The following is an 8804-nucleotide window of genomic DNA, read 5'->3' as shown; positions in this document are numbered from 1 at the left end:
GCACTTGTGAAGTAGGATGAAGTAACACTGAACCAATGTTAGGTTACAGTCAAGCGGCGGGAAGTTTTTTCACTGCGTCGGCTCTCGAAAGAGGAATGGCAACGGAGTTGACGTGGTCATGGGCTGATCGGGCAGTTGCATCCGCTCGATCATTGCCATGTATGCCACATTGACATGGCAACCACTTACATATCGTCTTCTTTGTCAACTGTGCGATGGTGGACCTGTCTGATCTCTGCGACGAGCTGTTCACGTGATCCATGGCGCAGTGCTGACAGTAAACTCTGGAGGGCTGCCATGGAATCACAGAATATTGACCATGGATGGGGTGGTTCCTCCTGGATGAAATGAAGAGCCGCACAGAGGCTCTCTTTGAGAATGCAAGTGACGTTTTAGCTGTATTTTAACTGATTTTGCTGAAATCACAACCGCGGCATCAGAACTTGTTTGTGTGACTGAGCCATCAAACGTAAACATGTACGCGATCCCTGTGCACCTCATGTAAAATTCCTAATCTGAACAACAGGGCGTTCGATTGCATGTTAGCTTTCGATGTGATTCATGGGACGCAGAGGCGTATTTCAGGTTTGTGCAGGCACCATAAAGGTGAGGATGGTCTTGCTCCAGGCATGTAATTTGATGGAAACGAGGTACAGTTGGCAGCAATTATACGATTGAAAGTTGTGCGCGACCTCTCTGCAAGCAAAGAAGCAAGATGGTTAGAAGGTAGTCGGTCAGCGTGCCGAATATGCGCCCTGAGAGCATCGGTGGCTAAGTACGTTGATACTGAGTAATCTCACGCCATGACGGTTGTTGCCGCTGTAGACGCACACTTCGCAAGACCCAGACACGTCATTGGGGCTTGAGTTTGTAGTGCCTGGAGCACACGCAGGTTTGTTTTGCAGGTTTTGACAAGTACAGGGACGCTATAATCAAATCGTGGTTTTGGCATGTAAAGCTTCGGAATTTATTTTAGAGCGCTATCTTGCGAAACCGAGTAACTACGCATTATTTTTATTTATTTAACAATACTGTAGGTCTTTGCACAGGCTCAAACAGGAAGCGGATTGTAACAATACACATGAGCATGGGAGGAAACAATATAAAGAAGAAAAGAAAACTGCCATACAAGAACCCTGGCATTCAGCACAAGACACTTTCTTTGTTTCTCATGAGTCAAGCAATAACAAAAGGTGCTCAAAACAATTGCAGTATTAGTCGTATAACATTCTTGTAGTTATTGGGGATCAATAAAACACCACTGTTCAGCACATTGCAAAAAACACCACTATTCAGCACATTGCAATATTTACATTTAAATCATAAGGCAGTATACAATCACACGTGTACTAGTGTCCAATCATTCAACCAACTCATTATCTTTGAACTAGGCGCTCAAATACTCAAATGGCTCCAATTCTGCGACAATGCCATCCACAGAATCTGATTCTACAATTTCCTTTGGAAACGCATTCCAGATTTCGATTGCCCATGGGAAATATGAATATCTAAACGTGTCGCACTGTGTCGGATACTGCGTGATATGTTTATTATGATAGGTTCTATTGGAGTGTCGGTGTGGTGGCTGCACGTAATCTCGCTGTAAAGCTGCAGCGCTGACCGCACCAATGTGCCCCATGACTTTCCGCCGAAAAATTTGAGGAGGTGTGTTACTGTTGGTAGCTTGAAATAATCAGGTATCTTATACATGCTTATCGTTCTAAAGTTTTGCCTAAATCTCCTTAATCTTTTGTCTCCCATAAATACTCTAATTGTCTCTTCATTATCTCGCCTGCTGACCGGTTAGCGGTACCATAAGAATTAAATCCCAACATTTCTAGAAGGCGTACGTTACCTGTAGACCTAGCTCGGTGAATACCTTCTGATTTCATTAGGATATGCTGAGTTGTTTCTGAATGTTTTGCTGGCGCAGGCACATGCCCCGTAGCGTTCCAAGTATTTCTCTGGTATGGTTTCGTCTTTAGGCAACCAGCTCGATTCTCAAATAGCAAGGCACTGCCCTTATTTCATAAGACAGGTATGGTGTAAAGAAAAGCCTACGTACATATCTTAGCGGCTGTGTTCATTCATGCGAATCTGAGCAAATCACTTTCATTTAGTTTAATTTCATTTATGAATGAAATGCTCATTTATGCGTTACAGGGTTTACTTGTGGCGTTACAGGGTGGTAACTGTTTGTTACACATACAGAAATGCAGCGTCGATCAGAGCAAAAAAAGAATCTTCAGGGCTTTCGAACCAATCAATACTCCACCTTGACTTTCAGGTAGATGAAGGAGAGGAACGTAGTATTCGACATGCATAAAGCTCGGATAATTGTCATGGCCGTATTAACAACATGCGGCCAACTGTGATCCGCAGAATTTAGTTATATCACGAACGTGGAAAACCAAAAACATTTAGGGTAATACGGACTGTGTACACTTTCATACTAATTTTCAGTTCAACCATGCTATATTTGTGACTTTACAATCGGAAAGCGAATTAGGAGTTTTGGTTTTCATCATTCGTTATGTAAACATATTAAAGTAAGAGCCCGGTACACCCTGCTGGTAAGCTTATTGTTTATGCGTCACCTGCACATAAATTCGACTAACATAACACGTTCAGGTATATTATTTACTTCGCGTCAGCTGATATTACAGTGTTCGACAACATCTGCTTTATTGAAAATCAACTTCACAGTTATGCCAAGATTTTTAGCGACTTTATGGTCTAACTTCAGTCACGCGTTTCGGAAAACTTCGGCACCACTGGACTCTAACGGCTCATTATGTGTGGTCTTTCAATGTCAAATGACAAAGATGACGCTAACTAGCGCGCATATATATATAAGTTGCTGTACGCGACTGTTATATTGCACGAAACTGACTTCGGAGATCTATTTTATTCTACACTCTTCTAATAAAGTTTTATATACAGTTTATTACCATTTATTATGTCACTTATTTACACTTTTCTACTTACGCAACGAAGCACTACAAGTCGTTACAATGCGAACCAGCATATTGGGCAGATTAGTTATATTGAACCGGTTGTCTATGCGTGTGATGTGCGTAGATCAAGACAGAAAACGCATCAAGACCGGCGGCCATGAATGAGCAAGACGGAATGGTGGCAGAATGTAACGGTAAGTGGTGTCTGCTTGCAAAATACTGTTAAAGAAGTCATTGTAGTAGCTCTTATTATTCTAAACATGATACTGCAAGATTCACTACACCATGGATGCAAATGATGAAAAGCACAATCCACTTACGACTACGTTCGCTCGCAAACGTTCAGGACAACACACTTTATTTATATATTTTATACTAGAAGCAAGCATCTGAAATATGTACAGTTGAGGCGAACTACCTGGAACGTTGTGCTTGCATTATGGAAATCACAAATGCCGGTGGACTAATGCAGCAGCCATCCACATTACCGAGTGGTTGTACTTCTTCTTGCAGCTTACTATTATAGATAATGTGATACTCTGAGAACAGGCCGTAGAAGAGTTGGCTATCTCATAATAATTAAATATAAACCCTAGCTACGATAAGATATAAACATAAAGCGAAAAAGAAATACATACAGGCCAAAAACCAATTGGACAAGTCAAAGCATAAGGTAGCTGATTCAAGCGTAACCTGACGTCGGAAGTCAAGAGGAATGAGGGTGCCACATTCTGTGCTTCGTCGGAGCCACTACAAAAGCTGCAGCACACGAAAGTCTGACCTGGTGCAGAGCGCCGACTACAGGCAGTTTGTATATAGAAAAGCAATCCAGGGCATGCACGCCAATATCAGCCGCACTCCTAACCAAACACTCTTGCATGTATATAGGAACGAAGATCACTGGTGATTCGAGTCCTACGATGATCAGTATAGGCTTTTTAGGCATCACTTTGTCTTGGTTTTCTAAGCGCATAAATCAAACGACCTCTTTTATTTAAGATTACCCGTTATAATCATGGAGTTAGTCTCGCGGCCATGGCCTCATATTATTGCCAACATGTCATTCAAGCAAGCAATATATTTCAGGAACTTTTATGGGGCTGATTTTATGAGCACTGTAAGAATAAATTAAAGTTTCAAGATGCTTGCTCACTGGGGAAAAAACAAACGTTTTAAATACAGCCTCCGTGCTAACAGCAGAAAGGTAAAGACATAAATTGGGTTCCGCCTCGGTCGTACTGTGCTTACCATTGGAAGCACCCAGAAAGAGATATCACTTCATTGCTTTTTTATTTCGCTTCACATACATCAAGATTTAAAAATTAGAAAGAAAGTTGCAGTCCAAGTCACCTGGTTGGACATCGTAAAAGATGGTCTCCGATGAGCAGTTTCAAGACACATAAACCCTTTTTGCAACCGGAATCGACGAACTAAACTTTTATATCTAAGCCCGGAAACAGGAACACCAGGTCACCGTAAACTCTGAGCCGAACTTCTCTGCGTTGGCGTGTTGCTGTTCTCTAAGACTAACTGGTGTGAAAGCCATCGTTGCAAATAATAAATAGAAAAGGTGGAGGCGAAAGGATACGAAAGAATTTAAACTCGCGATCCCAAAAACATAAAATCATAGCACTGTTCACGGTTTGGCCTCAATTTGATTTCTGCTTTCGTACTCTTGTCGCATCCCTGGTCTACTTTAATAGCACCAAGACTCTGAAGTGTGTGCAACTGAACGAGAGCCTTACTTTGAGAAGTTCAATGTAAAAAAAAGAGCATTATATCAGGGATATTTTCTTCTTTCTTTATACATGACAAAAGCGGCCTGAACCTGAGTTTTGTCCTTGATAGAAGGTAGTTAAAAGAACTCGGCTGGTAAAAACCTTTCAGGTCGTACTACGTCATCACTGCTGAAGTCACTTGCTATTTGCGAATGCACTTTCGTCAATCCCGTTTTCTTTTTATGTTTTTCTCATATTGCATAGAATGCCCAAGAAGTTCTCTAGCGTGCAAAGAAAACAAGTATGGCAGCATCCTGCCGCATTTCATAGAGCGAATATAGTGTTCTCCTTTTTTCTTTTTATTTCTTTTTTTTTCTTTTTCAGGAATATGCTATTTCTACTGCTTCCACGCAAAGTGCAATTGCATGATTGGCAGAAAATTTTCACCATTCTGTCAAAGCAATTAGAAGCACATTCAAACGATGGCTGCCTGAGTGTGCCAAAGATATCGCCCCAAATTTCATTTTACGAAACGTACAACAGAAATATTCCAAAGTGGTGAAATTACTAGTGGTGCTGACATCAATAGTGCTTCAGAGAAACTAAGTCTGATTTCACAAAGCTATTCTTTCGTAAGGGCTCTTTGACATTGCCTAGCCACCTTCGCTAGCAATATGTATACATTACAAGGATTGGCTGCAGTTCGCACTTGCGAAATATTTCAGCGTAAGAGTTTTTTTTTTTTGTGATTAGGGGACGAACTACACGACAATTCTTTCAGGCTTTGCAAGTAAATTGCGACTACTGCGAAAACAAACATAACAACGACTAAACTAATGCAAAGACAATCTTGTAGAGAAGGAAGAAGAGTTTGTCATTCATGATAAAATTCTTCGAGACCGAGTTTTTTTGTGATTACGGGTTTGAATTACACAACAATTGTTTCAGGCTTTGCAAGTAAATGACTACTGCGAAAACAAACATAACAACGACTAAACTAATGCAAAGACAATCTTGTAGAGAAGGAAGAAGAGTTTGTAATTCATAATAAAATTCTTCGAGACCAAAATACAGAACAAAAAAAAAGAACAGGATGAGAAGTGATGCCCAGGATTCAGCTGCTTTGCTATCCTGCACTGGTGGAGCATGAAAGAGAAATAAAAAGGAGGAAAGCGTTAAGGGAATAAAGTTGGTGCTCGCACACATAGCAGCGTTCGACGAGCGTTGAAGGGCAATCGCAGAGGGCAGTCAGCTCTCAAAAACGCAACAGGACTATAGTGGGCTTCCGAGCAAGTGATGATCGAGCCCAGTGTCACAATGTCTTTTCTTCTGTGGGTGCAATGTCAAATGGCTTAAGACTTGTGGACTGTGTTTGGTCATCAAAATAACAGCGGGAGCATAAGAAGCATAGAAAATTTTAATGCCCTCTTCGCCATTCCGGTAAAAAAAAAGCTTGACTTTTTAAAGATACATGTCGATACACGTCATTCGTATGCCGACACTAAAACGACATTTCGCCCTAACGTTCTCAGGGCTTAACACTGTGGTTTTCAAGAAGAGAGCATTTCTAAACACGCATAAAGACGACATGGTCTTCATTATCTGCCATGTTTGGTTTCAAATTAGACTCGTTCTTCTAAGAAAATAGTTTCGGCGCATTCACCAACATGACAATGCCTAACGTGGAGCGATGCACGTAAATGAAGAACAAAAAATGTTATGCTTCTGTTCGTCGCCCTAAATATAAAATGAAATAAATGTAAAGGGTGCAGGCAAGGGATACTGTGACTGATTTACGATTTTGTGAAAGTAATTTTGTGATTTTTCAAAGAAAGACATGTCATTTATAACATATAGCTAGGCGCTTTTCGTCAAGGTCAACTTGACATCGCATGACGTTGCGCTTGGTCGGTAGATCCATAGATGCTTGTGCTAATTTATGCTGATCGTTAGCCACATGAAATGCTGGCCCAGAGACACGGAATTATGACCCATAATAGCAAAAAGCTCTTGGGCTACAATTATTCGTAAGAGAATATTCCACCCAGTACCGATGCTGGACATATTAGCGAAGCAGGCCAGCCTATAGAAAAGAGCACTTAGAAACTAACAGATTTGTGAATTTGGCCCAAGATCTTTCAAGAGGATCCTTTACCAGAAATGCTATATTTTAAACATAACAAACTGATTGTGACATATATGTCGCTACTGCCGTTTTCATATTGCCATAATGGTTAAAGTCATATCCTGTTAGAATCGATGAGTATGACAGTTACTTAATTACGGACAAAGTCCGCACAAAGCGCAGCCTTATATGTAAGAATGATTACATGGTAGAACTATGTAACCTAGGAACCAACTGCGGGCGCTGCGAGAACATGCGTTTTTGAAGCTCAGGCACGGTGTGTCGTTGTCTTGATCATTTTTTCTTACTTTATTGTACCCTCAAGACCGAAGTATTACAGAGTATTACTCCTGTTTAATGAGACGGCTATAGCCTGTCTCCTGAACTATACGGGCACCTGTGATCGATTGCACGCTGCCGATAAGTAGAATCACTCCATCGGCCCATTGATAGGAAGATTCATTCTAGTTCTTGAAGCGCTACATTCCGCTTCGTGCTGCAGATAACGACTTATACGCAACAGACGAAGGGCATGAAAGGCATTTTCGACAACTAATTATTGTATGTCGAGCTGACAGCCATATCCTAAAGCGAATCTTTCCTTTCCTGTACACTTATCCTCCAGCTTTACTGCAACCGCCAGAAAGGACCACTTTATTTGCACTTAATGTTCACCTACAAACGACAAAATAGTGCCCGCGAGTAAACCTCTGTTTTGCGTAATCAAACAACAAATCTTGGCATAAAATCTGTACATGAAATGCCGGGCCATGGGTATCTCCATAGCACGCAGTCCTTTTAGTTCACTTGCTCATAGTATTGAATGGCTTCTTCGATTTCCTTAATATTCCTATGTTTGCCTAAACCATCCTTGGGCCAATATTGATAAGTGGCACGAATTATGTGGACATTCTTTGCGAATCCCCCAAAAGGTCTATGTATCACTGAGACACAATTGCTATAAGAGCATTAGGTGCATTTAAATGTGTCTCATGCTTATTTGTACAAACACCTCTCAGCATTCATCCACTGACAAGCCTCGTATGCCATGGTCGTCCCTGTGACGTGGCTGCATAGACATGTCGCACTGTGCATAAATCTGATGTTGTACTTGCATTTTGGCACGCTGTCCTGGATAAGCATAAATATTGCATGTAACTACAGTTGTGACATGTGCAGGGCAGAAACAAACCCTACACGAGATTTCGAATTGCACAAAATAAAAATAAAAAGAATGGTATCACTCAGATTACACAACACGCGTTCCACCTGATTGAATTTTCTCTAAAATTTAGAGAGCCCTGTAAAATCAAAAGCACAAGGTTCACTGCTATTCAGAAAGTTGCTTAAGCATAAAATAGGGATATGATCATGACTTCACCATGTTACAAAAGCGAATTGGGGGATGTAGTTTGCTGACGATGCCAAAATATTCGCGCCACGCATACCTCCCGCTCTGAATGAAATGGCAATATGTGCGAAATGAAGCCCCAAGACGTGAATCGCTCTGCGAGACAAATATGATTTATTCTGCAGCTTTAGCGTGGTCTAGATACCTTAAGAGCCATTGTAGATACAGCATGTGCTTTTATTTATACGTTTATGGGGCTGCGTAGCTGTGAGAATTGGAGCTCGAAGGAAAACTGTACCTGATGGCACCACGACAAGGAAATGTATGTACTATCGCCCTCAATATGAGTTGTGACAAGGTAGCCTATTACTGTGGAATCTCGGGACTGCACAGCAGCGCCGACACACGAAAATCTGGTGAACTAAAACACCATTTCAATTACTGGAAGCATCTCGCTCCCCACAAAAAAAAATATGCGAACTGTAATTTTTTTCTTAGCAAAAGTAAAGTGGCGGGTGTACGCTGCAACTCACACTAAGCGCGATAGTAACTACACTAGGGTATGGACACTTAGACACGCTGGTATATTTCCTTATCCGGAAACGGAATTGCGTGACGACGGAACACGGGCAGGACGACACATGCCGGCGTGG

The 8804-nt window shown here is 41.4% G+C and overlaps 1 long non-coding RNA gene across 1 annotated transcript in view; it reads right to left on the bottom strand.

Annotated features, from left to right (window-relative positions):
• Positions 1 to 238: 238 nt before the first annotated feature.
• Positions 239 to 8804, bottom strand: part of LOC139054547 (uncharacterized) — a 34775-nt gene continuing 26209 nt past the window's right edge. The window contains exon 3 of the long non-coding RNA XR_011511312.1: positions 239 to 338. This is a non-coding gene — a long non-coding RNA (uncharacterized lncRNA). The remainder of the gene's footprint in view (positions 339 to 8804) is intronic.

The sequence above is a fragment of the Dermacentor albipictus genome, chromosome 1 (genome assembly GCF_038994185.2).
Source record: "Dermacentor albipictus isolate Rhodes 1998 colony chromosome 1, USDA_Dalb.pri_finalv2, whole genome shotgun sequence".
Classification (NCBI taxonomy): Eukaryota; Metazoa; Arthropoda; class Arachnida; order Ixodida; family Ixodidae; genus Dermacentor; species Dermacentor albipictus.
The sequence above is the reverse complement of the archived record's forward strand: the minus strand, read 5'-3'. Positions and strand labels throughout refer to the sequence as shown.